The 15,371-nt window shown below is 43.0% G+C and overlaps 2 long non-coding RNA genes across 2 annotated transcripts in view; one reads left to right on the top strand and one right to left on the bottom strand.

The window, feature by feature from the left end:
• The window catches only part of LOC108512030 (uncharacterized), a 33,611-nt gene that overhangs the window by 2,441 nt on the left and 15,799 nt on the right, over nt 1–15,371 (bottom strand). The window contains exon 2 of the long non-coding RNA XR_001880467.1: nt 13,908–14,040. This is a non-coding gene — a long non-coding RNA (uncharacterized LOC108512030). The remainder of the gene's footprint in view (nt 1–13,907; nt 14,041–15,371) is intronic.
• LOC108512029 (uncharacterized) overlaps nt 1–15,371 on the top strand; it is a 57,288-nt gene that overhangs the window by 39,916 nt on the left and 2,001 nt on the right. The window contains exon 2 of the long non-coding RNA XR_001880466.1: nt 12,237–12,479. This is a non-coding gene — a long non-coding RNA (uncharacterized LOC108512029). The remainder of the gene's footprint in view (nt 1–12,236; nt 12,480–15,371) is intronic.

Here is a 15,371-nt window from a genome sequence, read left to right as displayed (position 1 = left end):
CAAGGTTGGTGGGGAAATCTTCCCAACATTGTTTCTCAGGAACTGGTTTCTGTTTAATTATGGGAAAGAAAATCTTGTGCCAGTTGGCAAGGTAGGGGAGTGTTGAGGGGTCACTGACCTCCTGCCTGGCCAAAGCTGTAGAATCTGGTTTTAACATTTTCTGGGTCTCTTTTTGCCACAGGGAGTCCATTTCAAGAGGCTGACCCAATATACAAAGAACTCTTACAAGTCATTATTAAGTTTAACAATGCAATTAAAAAATTTTGAAACAGGGCCGGGCGCAGTGGCTCAAGCCTGTAATCCCAGCACTTTGGGAGGCCGAGGCAGGCGGATCACGAGGTCAGGAGATCGAGACCATCCTGGCTAACATGGTGAAACCCCGTCTCTACTAAAAAATATAAAAAACTAGCTGGGCGAGGTGGCGGGCACCTGTAGTCCCAGCTACTCTGGAGGCTGAGGCAGGAGAATGGCGTGAACCCGGGAGGCAGAGCTTGCAGTGAGCTGAGATCTGGCCACTGCACTCCAGCCCGGGCCACACAGCAAGACTCCGTCTCAAAAAAAAATTTTTTTTTGAAACAGATGCTTGACAGAAGAGAATGTATACATGTATAATATGTACACTAAAAGACACTCAATATCAGGGAAATTCAACTTGAAACTACAATGAAATGCCATTATACACCAAAATGGCTAAAACTCAAAATACTGGCAATGTGAAGTGTTGGAGAGGATGCAGAGTAACAAGAGTGCTCATACACTGCTAGTAGGAATGCAAAAGAGAACAGCCACTTTGGAAAACAATTTGGCTGCTTCTTAGAAAGATAAACACATATTAACATATGACCCATCCAATTCCACTTCTAGAAAATTACCCAAGAGAAATGAAAACATATGTCCACACAAAGACTTTTACATGAATGTTCATAGCAGTGTTCTTCATAGTAGCCCTGTATCAGTTACGTGCAATCAAGAGACAGAAACCACACGGTAATTTTTATATAGAAATTTAACATAAAGAATTACTAAACCATGATAAGAGAGTAACTTATCATATAGTTATACGATCCTAGAGCTGAAGGAGAATACTTGAATAAGGATTAAACTTGGAAGGGGGGATTCTTCCCAAGTCTGGGATTTGGACCTTTGTTAGAGGAGGGGTGATCACAGCCTGCTGGAGGGGGAGGAATTTTGATTGGTTGCCTTGGCCAGAGCTGGTCCATAGTTCCTGGGCAGCTGACAACAACCCTCTGGAGCACAGGCAAGCTGATGCTGGTGGGCAGATGTGCAGAGGGATCAGGGCACCACTGTGGGCACAATGCCTAGAACATGCCAGTGTCCATGTCAGGAAGGGCAAGCAGAGGTTTTCACTTGGCCTAGCCAGGGCTGTGAGGTTGCTAAGGGACTGAATACTCTGAGTCGATGGCTGAGACAAGCACCAGTGGATCCCCCCGCCCAACCACACACACATGCTGAGATCATATATCAAGAGCAAGAAAGAGCAAAACATAGCACACCAGCATCAGAAAGAGAAGCCCCCTTCCTCCTGCAATATCCTTCCAGCATCCTCTGCTCACGAAGTTTAATTAATGTCATGTTCACCGTAAAAAAGAAATGCTTATAGAATCTAGGCCATTATTGCACAGCAGATATCAGAGGGTGAATCTGAGCTGAGAAGTAATAAATTAGTCATTGCCACTTCTATGGCTACTTATTTTTCATATGTACTCTCTATATACATTTGAACTCCTGTACAACAACAAAAGAACTTCACACTTATTAACAAAATACAGCCATCCTTCTTACAAGTGAAGTTCTCATCCTTACCCCAAATGAGAAGACTCATTCTCAAAAGTCATTGTATCCACTGCCAGTTATATTAATTACTCCTCAATTTCATTTCGTTTCCACTGGATATTCTACTACCTAAAGACTAAAATGCAAAGTTAACTTCCTGCAATTTGAATATTTAAAATATAGAAGGAGACTGAAAAAACAGTTAGTATGTATAAATAAACACATGCATTTAATAAGCAGAGAGAAAATATCCAAAGCTACCACATTTCCATTTCTATAATTGGTCTTGAGGTGGTAGCTGATATCTATGGCTTCCTTCTTCAACTTCCCATTGCATATTTTCCTTTTCCTCAGCAAGAAGTGCAGCTTCTCCGCAATATTTACCTTGTGCAGTGACCCAGGCCTTTATTCCCAAAGGGCCTGAGTCCTCAATTGTCCTGCCCTCTCTTAGTTGCTGTTGTTTTCCATGAACTTCATGACTGGGCATGGATGTATGGAGAGAAGCCCCCAGAAAATCTTCTGGGTTCCAGACCTAGTTCTCCTTGTCTTTGTTGTGCAGGAGTAACCCCATTTCCCCTTCATAACCACCACTTTGTAAAGTGATCAGAATCAATCATTCTTGTGAGTAGATTCACCCCTTTCTGCCTATTGATTCAGTGGCATAAAGAGATCAAAATGGCACAGCAGCGGTCTCATCTTCCAATTTAATGGAATCATTATTGTGGCCCCTAATGGAAGCATTCCCTTCTTGTGGACTAAGAGCTCCAACACAGCAACGTTGAAAATTAGACAGTAAGCAGACAATCTGTGAATGATTGTTTTATTTGGCCTGATAGTGGATGGAGTCACACCCATTTCCACCTCTTGATACCCAGATCCATGTGTTCTGGCTATGGAGGGGACAGGACCATATAACAGTGTCTGATTTACTGCATCCTGCAGAACAGTACCCCTTCCTTTTGGGGTGCTGTTTTCAAACTGGCATCATAAGTGAGTCTTCAACAAGCCATCCCATATTTCAATTAGAAGAACTGCTTCTGGGTGATGGAGTATTGGCAAGACCAGTTAATTTCGTGGGTATGTGCTCACTGCCACATTTTCTTTGCTATGAAATTAGTTCGCTGATCAGATACAATGTTGTGAGGGAGGTCTTGATAGGGAATAAAGTATTCTGTGAGTTTATGGATGGTGGTGCTGACATTATGGATGAGGAAAGAAAATCTATTCCAGAATATGTGTATATTTCAGTGAGACCAAGCTCTGCCCCTTCATATTAGAGAGGCTCAATGTAATTAACCTAACACCAGGTGGCTATGGAGCCTTACCAGGGCTCAATGTTGTCCCTTCTGTTGACAAGTTAAACACTCATCAGTAGTAGTATCAGCCAGGCCACCCTTGGTAGGGAAAGTTTGTGTTGTTGAGTCCATACATAATCTCCACTTGGCCACCATGACAACTTGTTTATGGGCCATTGGGCAAGCACTAAAGTGGTTAGGGAAAGAGGCTGACTGACATCTACAGAACAAGTCATTTTTTTCCACTTGGTTAGAAGCCTCCTCTTCAGTGAATGTCCCTTTGGTCGTCATTCACATGGCACACAAATATATCTTCACACTCTGTGCCTGATCAAAGAGGTCTGTCCACATACCTTTTCCCTGGATTTCTTTATTGCCAATCCTCCAATCCTGTTCCTTGCAAGTGCCTGACCACTCAAGCAAACCATTACTTATCATGAATCAGTTTAGATTTGTACTTCCAGCCATCTCTTTCCCCCTCTATAACCAAAATAACTGCTCAAAGTTCTGCCTATGGGGACAATTTCCTTTCACAATGTTGTGTTAGTCTGCTCTTGAATCGCTATAAAGGACTACTTGAGGCTGGGTCATTTATAAATTAAAGAAGTTTAACCAGCTCACAATTCTGTAGGCTGTTCAGGAAGCAGGGTGCTGGCATCTGCCCTGGTGAGGGCCTCAGGAAACTTATAATCATGGTGGAAGATGACGGGAAGCCAGAAAGTCATATGGTGAGAGTGGAAGCAAGAGAGAGAAGGAGAGGTCCTAGACTCTTTTAAACAACCGGATTTAGTGTGAACTAACTGAGCAAGAACTCACTTATCACCAAGGGAATGGTGCTAAACTATTCATGAGGTATCCTCCCCCCAATAATCTAATCACCACCCATCTCCAACACTGGGATTCACATTTTGACATGAGATTTGGAAGGGACAAACATTCAAAGCATATCAGCTGTCCTCCATGATCACCTTTTAGTGTGGTGCAAAAATTAATCTGTGGGTAGTAACCCAGGCTTGAATTCTTCTTTCTTGGTTAACTGTTTGTAAGAAACATTATGGGAAGCCAAAGACATGTGTTAAGGGACAGAAGACAACGGAACAGAAGGAAATGCATTTTGAGTCCCTAGCAGTTGAAATTGAAGGAGTCTGAGCCATCCGTTCATGTCACTTACTTGTACTTTCCAGAACTACCTGAGTTTGGTTTCTTATATGCCATTTCCATTCAATAATAGAATGCTGCTCTGTACACTAAGTCTTATGACTAGGTAGATCAGACAACATCAAATTCATGATGGAAAGGTCAGCTTACATGGTTACCTTACGTTCCATGGTTAAGTATTCGGTCTCTATGGAGGCCCAGTAGCAAATCAGAAGCACTTTCTCAAAAACAGAATAATAGATTTACTCCAGAATTCTAGAGGTCTTCACTGACTCCAGAATCCTAGAGGTCTTCACTGTCTACTGTACTGTTCTACTGGTGCTTGTCAGATGCTCCACAAAGCAATTCTATTTGGCACTGACACTTCAACTATCACAGGCTCTGCTGGATCACAAGACCAAGTGGTAGAGCAGCTTGCCCTGCAGCCTGAACTTGCTGCAGCGCTTTCTCCTGTTCTGGGCCCCACTTGAAACTGAAAGATTTTCATGTGATTGTGTAGACAGGTCAAAATAGCACACTTAAATGTGATATTTATCACCTTCCAAAATCCCCAAAGACCTAACAAATGCAGAGCCTATATTAGTCAAGGTTCTCCAGAGAAATAGAACCAATAAGATAGATATGATAGAAATATAGACAGACAGACAGATTTATTATAAGGAATTGGCTCACACTATTATAGAAGCTGAGAGGTCACAAGATCTTCCCTCTGCAAGCTGGAGACCCAGGAGAGCTGGTGGTGGAGTTCCAGTTGAAGTCTGAAGGCCTGAGAACCAGGAGAGTTGATGGTGTATGTTCTAGTTCAAGTCTGTCTGAAGGCAGGAGACCGATGTTCCAACTCAGACAGCCAGAGAGAACAAATTATTTTCTTGCCCAAGTTTTTGTTCTATCCAGGCCTTAAATGGATTGGATGTGGCCCACTCACATTGGGAGGGCTATCTGCTTTACTTAATCTAACAATTCAAAGGCGAATCTCATCCAGAAACACTGTCACAGACACACTCAGAATAATGTCTAACCAAATATCTGGGCACCCCAATCAAGTTGACATAAAACTATCATGGTGCCTCATATTTGTGTGTGTCTAATAGCTGTTCAAGGTGCAGCAATTTGTCACCTACCAGAGACAAGATATCCCAACATGCTTCAGACTATTGAATCCCCAGAAATTTATCTGAGGTGACAGGCCCTTCTCACCACTTGAATTTTTGTGGGGTGTATCTACCACCCTCTGGTTTACATACATCTTACTAAGACATCTAAAGAACTTGCCACTTCTTTTTTTTTTTTTTTTTTTTTTTTTTTTGAGACGGAGTTCTCGCTCTGTCGCCCGCCTGGAGTGCCCAGTGGCCGGATCTCAGCGTCACTGCCAAGCTCCGCCCTCCCGGCGGTTTACGCCATTCCCATGCCTCAGCCTCCCGAGGCTAGCTGCGCGACTATATAGGTCCTCGTCCTGTCCATCCTCCTCCGGTGAGCGTGTTTGTATTTTTTAGCTAGAGACGGCGCGTCTTTCACCGTGTTAGCCAGGATGTCTCGAACTCCTGACCTCGGTGATTCGCCCGTCTCGGCCTCCCAAAGTGCTGCGGCATTACAGGCTTGAGCCACCGCCGCCCGCCGCGCCCGGCCAGAACTTGCCACTTCTTATTCATTAGATCTATCAGCATAATGTCATCAGTAGATTGAGCCAGTGTGATATTTCGTGGAATGTCAAGACAATCAAGATCACTTAGACTATATCACGGCAGAGAGCATTAGAAATAATGTAGCCTGTGACAACACCGTAAAGGCACACTATTGGCTCTGTTGGGTAACAGCAAACCACTTCTGGTGATCCTCACAAACTGATGTGGAGAAAAATGCATTTAGCCAGGTCAATAGGTGCATACCAACTGTCAGAGGCTGTGCTGACTTGCCCCAATAAAGATGTTACATCTGAGACAGCAGGTGAAATAGGAATTCCCATGGGTTACATTTATGACAGTCTGTGTCATCTGACTTCTGCACAGGCTAAACTGGTAAGTTAAATGGGAGATATTATAGCTATCACCATCTCTGCTTGTTTCAAGGCTTTGATGGTGGCATTTACTTCTGCAGCTCTCCTAGGAGTGCAGCACTTCTTCTGGTTTACTATCCTGATAGGGAAGTTCCAGGTGCTACCACTTAGCCTTTCCTACCATAGTGATCTTCACTGCACGGGTCAGAGAACCAATGTGGGAATGTGCCAGTTGCCATGTGTGTCTGTTCCATGTATGTCTGTTCTGTAGTGTATGCCTATTCCCATAGATCGTGCTGAGATCTGTCCTGACTTACAGATCTCTCTACATTTGGGAGCTGGGAAACAACTGCAGGGTGGATCTGTGGACTCATTTGGCCCACTGGTAGCAAGACTTCGGATTCCATCTATCATCTTACCATCATAAGCCTCTACTTTGACTTGCTGACCATAGTGGCATTTTGAATCCCTAGGAATTAGCACTAATTCAGAGCCAGTTTCCAGCTTTCCCTAAAAGGTCTGGGCATTTCTTGTTCTCCAATGCACAGTCACTTTAGTAAATGGCCCACAGGTCTCTTTAGGGAAGGCTTGGAGGAAAAGGTATCGTACAAACCTGGAGCAACAGTGAAGGGCTGTCTTTTCTCAAGGGAATCAAGTCTCCCCTTCAATCAAGGGCCTCAAGGTCTGCGAAATGACTTAGGAAACTAAGTTTGGAAATAAGTTTGGAAACTAGGTAAGAGGCCAGGACTCTCCACTGTGGCCTCAAGTCAGGTTTTTGGCTAAAGATCTAGAGTGTTTCCTTTCCTATAGATCAGGCCACACTGTAGTAGGTGACCCATCTATTTTATTCCTAGGCACACCAAGATCAATGAGCCACCACCAATGGGTTCTGCAAGCCAAAGCATTCTGATTATTAGTACATTTCTGCCGCCTTTTTTGATAAATATACCCATCTTGTTTTTGACGGCTAAGTGCTGTCACATGTCCTCCTCTACTCCGGAATCTCATAATTCTAATTGAAATTAGGGGGCCCATCTCAGTAAGAATTTGCTACAGTCATACCTGGCCCACCACAGTGCAGTTTTCCCAACTCAGGTACTCCTCACTCTCATGTATTTCCCAATGTCTTAGTGAAGGGAATGTCTTCTGGGCCCTCCTGTGGAACACAGTTTGGGAGCACGTATGCAGGTCATACATGATAAGACCAGTCCAACATTTTTATCTCCCTAAGCCTTTGGATTCCCTCTTTCACATAATGCCAGGGAAGCACTAGCATCTCAACCTCATCTAATGTAAGCCAGTGTTAAGCCCACATTTCAGTCACTCAACCAGGTAAGCTGTTAGAGCTGCCTCCAGTAAGACAATAAATTCAAACTCTTTACTAAGTGCACCCTTGTCAATGAATTCAGTTTATCTGGTGTTACATGCCATCTTCCTTAGTCTAACACCCTTAGAAACAATTTCCACACATGTTCTCCAAGTTTCTACTGATATAGATCAGTGAAGCCTAGAAAGTCTTTCAGTGTTTGAGCTCTGTCCTCCTGGGTCATAGTGTGTACCTATTTCCATAGATCATGCTGAGATCTGACCTGATTTATAGATCTAGTGGCAACAGGGAATGGCTGTGGTGAGTCTTGAGAAGGATGAGTATCCCTTTTTGAGGCAACTGTCCCAGGTGAAGTTGTCACCTTTAAGCAGAAGAAGCTGTCTCCTTGGACAGCAGAGGGCAAACCATTTTGAGGGAGGCTCAAAATGATTTGTGGGTTCAATATTGTCAGTTTCATCTGGGTCCAATCAGATTTCTCGAATCCACCTTTCAAGATCCCATTCTTTCCTGATCAATACCCTAACTTTCAAGTGAGAAACATGGCAAGACTGTGAATTTACTGTCATTGTAATTCAGGAACTTGCATAACTAAATTTTGTGTTTGGTTTTCAGCAGTGTTGTGGCTATAAGAAATAGAGACTTTTGGGGGCTGTCATGGAAGCTCTCTGGTTGTCAGAGATGACTTGAATTGAAAGTTAACAGGCCTGAGCTTCTCATTTTCTCTCTGCAAGAGCTCAGTGTACCCAGAAGAATTCATCTTACACCACAGCCCTTACAGTTATCATTACTGTCATAATGGTCAAACACAGCAGCCACTTGGCTCACAATCAACCATGGGGATGCTGCTGAGTTACTAACCTCTCATTTCCCAGTAGTAAGGAGCTCAGCACTGCATATGAGCGCGAGGGCAGGACCCAACCCATCCTCAGACTCCATGTTCACAGGTCTATTTCCTGAGATCAGTCTCAGAACCAATTCTGTATCAGTTTGGACCAAGCAAACTAACAGGCAAACCAGCAGTTGGCCGTGATTCAGGAGAGGAGTCACTGTACAGTAAGCAAGGGAAGTAGAGTATAAAGAATTATTAAACTGTGATTCAGTGAGTACTGTAAAGATGTAAAGAAAGCTCTAACCAGTATCTTAGGGCTGGATAAACAAACTGTGGTACAGGAAAAAAAAAAATGTGATATATATGATCTTGCATATGGTATGTACAGAAAGAACAGGGCCCCCTTTCCCCAAGAATGGGATTTAGACACTGTTGTTGGAAGTGTGGTTGCAGCTTATTTACTTGATGGCACAGGATTTTGCTGGGTTGCATGGCCAGCACTGGTTGACTGTCCCAGGGCAGCACAAAATAGCCCTCTGAGCTTGCCTGCTCACTGACAGGACAGTACACAGCTTCTGGTGCACGGTGTTCATGTGGGGAGGCCCAAGGCAAAGTGGTCTCTAGGCTTGACCCAAGGCAGCAAGGTTGCCAAGGGACGACATACTCTGGGCGCATGGCTGGGGTGCAGTGCCACTAGGTATCTGCAGTGCCAGAGGATGTGCAAAAGCAAGAAAAGGCAGAACACAGCACAGGAGTACCAAGAAGAGCCCCCTTTCTCTTGCAATGTTTCTCTAGCGCCCTCTGCTGACAATGTTTAACATTTTGCTCACTGTAAAAAGGAAATCCAGGCCATTAACATGGCAAAGGCACTCTTAGGGCAAATCCACAGCTATGAGGCAATAAATTGATAACCGCTACATGCCCCAGAGTAGAAACCATACAAATGTCCAACAGCAGGTGGTACATCTTTACAATGGTATACTACTCAGAAATAAAAAGGAATGAACTACTATATGCATAACAACACAGATGCATCTCAAAAACATTTTGCTGAGTATAAGAAGCCAGGACCCAAATAGTATATCCTGTGTCATTCTATTGATATGAAAAACTTTAATAAGCAAACCAGCAGTTGACTGTTACTCAGATGAGGCATCACTGCAAAAGGGCATGAGAGACTTTCTGGAGTGATGGAAGTGTTTGTTGTTGTTGTTGTTGTTGTTGTTGTTGTTGAGACAGAGTCTCGCTCTGTCGCCCAGGCTGGAGTGCAGTGGCCCGATCTCAGCTCACTGCAAGCTCCGCCTCCCGGGCTCACGCTATTCTCCTGCCTCAGCCTCCCAAGTAGCTGGGACTACAGGTGCCCGCCACCTCGCCCGGCTAGTTTTTTGCATTTTTTTAGTAGAGACGGGGTTTCACCGTGTTCGCCAGGATGGTCTCGATCTCCTGACCTCGTGATCCGCCCGTCTCGGCCTCCCAAAGTGCTGGGATTACAGGCTTGAGCCACCGCGCCCAGCCGGAAGTGTTCTATATTTGATTTTACAGTGGTGGTTACTTGAGTTATGTTCATTTTTCAAATCTTATAGAGCGCTACACTAAATAAGTGCATATTATTTATATGTTATGCTTTAATAAAGTTAATATTTGAATGTTAATGGAAAACTATGGCCTTTCAATAAAAGCAGGATCATTGAGAATTCAAACCCTTCAACATTGCAGGTTTGGGTTACCACTGCGTTAAGTAGAATCTCAACCGGCTGAAGTACTAGCCAATAGCAAAGAGACTGTAGGAGGGGGTAGTGGAGGAAGAAAATCAAAAATATTGACCATAGCTTCAAGACTAGTTGCATAAATGAAAACTGTAAAATAAAGCATCATTTTATGGTGTGTGCAAAGCAAGCATTTTCATTCCTTCTTTCTTATTATTTATTAAGTAGTTTTGGTAGTAATCTTCATTACTTTTGGGGCCATAGAATGTTCAGGTGGGATTTTAAGTGAATCAGAAAAGGAATTAATACCCAGACATCGTTATGGTGACTAATATGACTCTGTGTTTCCCCTCTGGGGGATGAGAATGACAGCAACTCCCCCACCAAGTATGGCTGCATCATACTGGAAGAAGCATGATGTTCTGTTATTTTTGTTGTATACAATTTTGCATATAGGTAGTGAGGTGTGTAGCAGTGCTGAGCTGCTAAAGGAGTAGACTACATGAGCTATTTTTGTTGTAACCTAGCCCATATCCATTTTTTCCCTTGTCCTCTACCACTGGAACTGGGAGTCCAAAATCCATATTCCCTAGATTGACAGCTAGAATCATCAGGTTCTAACAATAAAAGGCATTAGCAGGAGATCAGAACTGAAGAAGACATATACTTCCTGCTCGTGGCTCAAATACCAGGTAGTTGCTTAGTGGCTGTGGGAAGGGGCCTCTGAATTCCTGTGGCCCATCCCAGCATCTGCAGCATAGGAGTGGGGAGCGGCTTCTGGATTCCTGGATATCACGTCTTCCTTTTGGCTCTTCCAGCACTTTCAACTCATTTGTAACCAATTCCCCACATAAATTCCTCTCTGTTTAAATACCTAATGTGGTCTCTGTAATAATAATAAGCTACAGTATCAAAAATTGTGGTTTGGTAAAGAGGGCAGGTGGAAAACATATGTTCAACTTCCTTATCTCCCAGAATCCAACTAAAATAAAGGTGTAAATATTTACAAAACTTATCAACCCAAATAGCAAAAGGAACAAGAGGGGAAAATATCAACAGGTGAGAGTTCAATCCATTTACTGCAAATTAAATGTGGATAGAAATCTGCCGATGTTTGAAATGAGAGAGAGCCACAGTCCAGACACAATGGTTGTAAGTCGGTGCTTGTCTTAGCCGGCTCAGGCTGGCATAATACAATACCATAGACTGGGTAGCTCCAACAACAGAAGTTAATTCCTCACAGTTCAGGAGGCTGAAAGTCTAAGATCAAGGTGCCAGACTATTCGCTTTCTGGAGAGGACTCTCTTCCTGGTTTATAGACAGTTGCCTTCTTGCTGTGTCCTCACAAGGTAGACAGACACTAATTTTTCCAGCATTTCCTCTTATAAGGACACTAATCATATTGGATCAGGGTTCCACCCTTATGATATCACTTACTTCCTTACTCCAAATACAGTCACATTTGGAGTTAGGGCTTCAGCATACGAATGTGGAGTTGGAGGAGACACTATTCAACTATTCAGTCCATAGCAGTGGATCACATAAAATATACCCCGTAATTCTGGCTTCTTGAAGTTCTTAGATTTCTTCTAATGTAGATTATGCCAGGGAGGTCTTTGCATCTCAATTTTATTGACTGTAGTTCACTGTTGGACCCAGGTTTTAGCTGGCCAGGCAAATAAATGTTAGAGCCACTCCCCATTGATGCAGCTAGGCATTTAATTCAGAATCTCAGATACTGGCATAATACTGGTAAAATTTTCCCAATTTAACATTATATTCCATCCTAATTGAACTATCATATTTAGAATCCTTTCTCACATGTATCATTCTGTTGTTGCTGATATTAATTGGCCAAGTTGTTCTGTTCTTTTTATGGATAAGCTATGTCTATCTGGGTCAGATTGATCACTTATCCACACTGGGTTCTAACTCTAGTTATGAATCCAGAAGCAAAGAGGGTGGTGGGGTGCGTGTTGAGGATAAGAAACATCACCCTCAGGTGGGGTTAGTACAAGGCCTTCAGGCAAAGAAAGGATAATCTTCTCTGGCCAGGTTAGGTCAAGTAAGTGTAAAGTACTTAGCAAAATGCCAAATAGTAAACATTACATAAGTCTTTATACTCTGTTTACAGTTGTTACTATCAGCTGAGTCAGCCCTGGCGAGCAAGGACTTGGAAATTTCCCAGTCTGTCTCCCACCCAGCCTGGCGGGGGCACAGATGAAGGAGGAGCTGTGAGGTCCTCAAGGCTGAGGAAGGAGCCCTGAGAAGGAGTCGGATGCAGTAACAAAGTCCAAGCCTGCTATGCATCAGAATCACCTTGGGAGATAAAGTAGATTCGGACTTCTACCTCAGCCCTCCATATCAGAATCAACAGGTGAGGTCACAATGTGGGCACTTTTAGAAACTCCCCACCTGAGTCTGATAGAGTAGGTACCTAGATGAAGGAAGAAGGCCCTTAGCCTGACGCCTGGATGCAGGTCACTTTTCCTCACAGAGAGCATTTGGCATGGCTGTGGGACCAGGAGCCAGCATGATACGGCAGTGTGCTGAGATGCAAGAGGTAGAAGGTGGAGACACTGACTGTGTTTGCCAAATGATTCAGCAGACAGGCAGAAGGCAGTGGCACTCGGGTTTACAGGAAGGAAGGGTCAGAGAACAATGTTTTGGGGATGGTAGAGTCCTCATAATTTTTGTAGCATAAGGGGAAAAATCAAGAGGAAGAGATTAAAGATATGAGAGGGGTAAAAGGTTTGAAAGTGAGGTCCTAGAGGGGGTATGAGATTTGGAGCAAGTAGAGACATTTTGGGAGAGAAAGACTGGCACCTCTTTCTCTAGTAGTGAAGTAAAGAGAGGTGCAAGTAAACTGGAAAGGAAACTGAGGAAAACCCAAGCACGACAGCTTACTTTGCTCAGTGAAGTGCAAAGATGGTGGCTTTCAGAGAGTGGAAAAGATGGTGGTAAGGAAGTTATCTTTTGGCTTTATTATGTACTGCAAAGGACACCAGGTTTCACCCTCCTCCCTTTACCTTAAACTCAGTTTTCATTCATGTTAAATGAGTATAATAATCCCTGCCTCAAAAGGTTGCTATAAGGATTTAAGAATATCAAACCTATAATGAACTAGCTTCTAACCACCTCAGAAGTGCTACTGCAACTGTCTACTCCATTAAGACCTTTTTAGGATGATGGGAATGTATCTTCTAAGATCTTCTTCAAAAGTTGACAAAAAGGACTTCTTGTTCTGGACAAGAGACAACAGACTCATTTCTTTCTATTCCTCCACCAAGTAAAACTAAAATCCCTGGAGATATATAATAAAACAATAATCTGAACGGTGGAGAAAAGGGGAGACTGGCTAGGGACCTTGAGAGCTGAGGAACAACACAGGGATGGGTTCCCTGGGTTTTAAATTTTTTTATTTTGTTTTGTTTTGCCTCCTATATCCCAGACTTGGAGCTGAACAGGCAGGCAGCCCACAAACACTAATGGGCATAGACAAAAAGAGGTCCCCAAAAAGCCTCTTCTCTCTAGCCAAAGGAACAGGAAAGGGGCAGCCTAGAAAGACAGAAAATATTTAGACTCTAACTTTTAAAGAAGAACCAACTAGAAATTTTAGAACTAAAATACAAATTAAAACACCAATCAAACCCCACAGAAAACACTGCAGCTCCACCCCCACTGGCCAAGAGCTAGTGCGGAGCCTAGACTTCCAATTTTAGCAACGTGGCTGTAACAAGGTGACCCCTCTCACCCACTGGGATGGTGTCAGAGAAGGCGATGCAGGGAGCATGAACTTCCACACCTGTTCTGAAGTAACGAGGAACTGCCTCCCTGGGGTGTCAACAGAAGCCGAGGGGGAAGCTGGACTTCCATCTTCACTTGGCAGTACCAAGACAGCGTCCTCCTTCTCCCACTAGTGCAGTGCCAGAGAGGGCCTGCTGAAACAAAAGATTTCAATAAGAATCTGGGTCTCATAACATAATACTCAATATGTTTAGAACACACTAGAAAATGACTAGTCAAACAACGAACCAGAAAAATCTCAACTTGAATAAGAAAAGACCATGAACAGAAGCCAACACTGAGAGGACACAAATGTTGGAATTATCTGGTGAGGATTTTAAAGCAGCTATCATAAAAATGCTTCAGTGAGCAAACGTGGATGCACGTAAAACAAAACAAAAATATAGAAAATCTCAGCAAAGTAATATAAGACGTAAAGAAGAATCAAGTGAACATTTTATAACTAAAAGATACAAATGAAAAACTCAATGGATGAGCCCAGTGGAAAATGGGAAGAACAGAGTAAAGAATCAGTGAAGTTGAAGTTAGGATAATAAAAATAACCCAATCTGAGAAATTACCCAATCTCTGGGAAATGGAGAAAAAACAGACTGGATAAAAATGACTGTAGCCTCAGAGTCCTATGTAACTATAACCCAAAAAATCTAATACTATGATATGCCATTGGAGTCGCAGAAAGAGAAAAGACACAAGGTGGGGCTTAAAAAAGTATTCAACAAAATAATGGCCAAAAACTTCCCAAATTCAGCAAAAGACATAAAAACAGATTCAAGAAGCTAACTCTGAACAGTATAAACCTAATGGAATCTATGCCAAGACATATCAGTCAAACTCCTGAAAACTAAAGACAAAGAAAAAAAATCTCAAAAATAATGAGAAATACCACTTTATCCACAGGAGAAAAAAAAAATGGCAGCAGACTGCCCCTCAGAAACCGGGATGGTCAGAAGGGAGTAGCACAGCATTGTTTCAAGGAACTTCAAGGAACTGTAAACCCAGAATTCTATATCCAGTGAAAATATCCTTTAGAAATTAAGGGGAAATCAAGACATTATCATATGAAGGAAAACTCAAGAGAATTTGTCAATAGCAAATCTACCCTTAAAGATGCTCTTGAGACAGAAAGGAAATGATAAAAAGAAGAATTTTGGAACATCAGGGAGGAAAAGTAAAAAATTGAAAAAGTACGGGTAAATGAAATAGACTTTCCTTATTTATTTATTTATTTTTTTTGAGACAGAGCTTGGAGTGCAATGGCGCGATCTCACCTCACTGCAACCTCCACCTCCTGGGTTCAAGTGATTCTCCTGCCTCAGCCTCCCAAGTAGCTGGGACTACAGGCATGTGCCACCATGCCCGGTTAATTTTTGTATTTTTAGTAGAGGCGGGGTTTCACCACGTTGGCCAGGCTGGTCTCGAACTCCTGACCTCAAGCAATACACCCGCCTTGGCTTCCCATTAC

Source organism: Rhinopithecus bieti, unplaced genomic scaffold (assembly GCF_001698545.2).
Source record: "Rhinopithecus bieti isolate Rb0 unplaced genomic scaffold, ASM169854v2 scaffold_29034, whole genome shotgun sequence".
Classification (NCBI taxonomy): Eukaryota; Metazoa; Chordata; class Mammalia; order Primates; family Cercopithecidae; genus Rhinopithecus; species Rhinopithecus bieti.
This window is presented reverse-complemented; position numbering and strand designations above follow the sequence as displayed.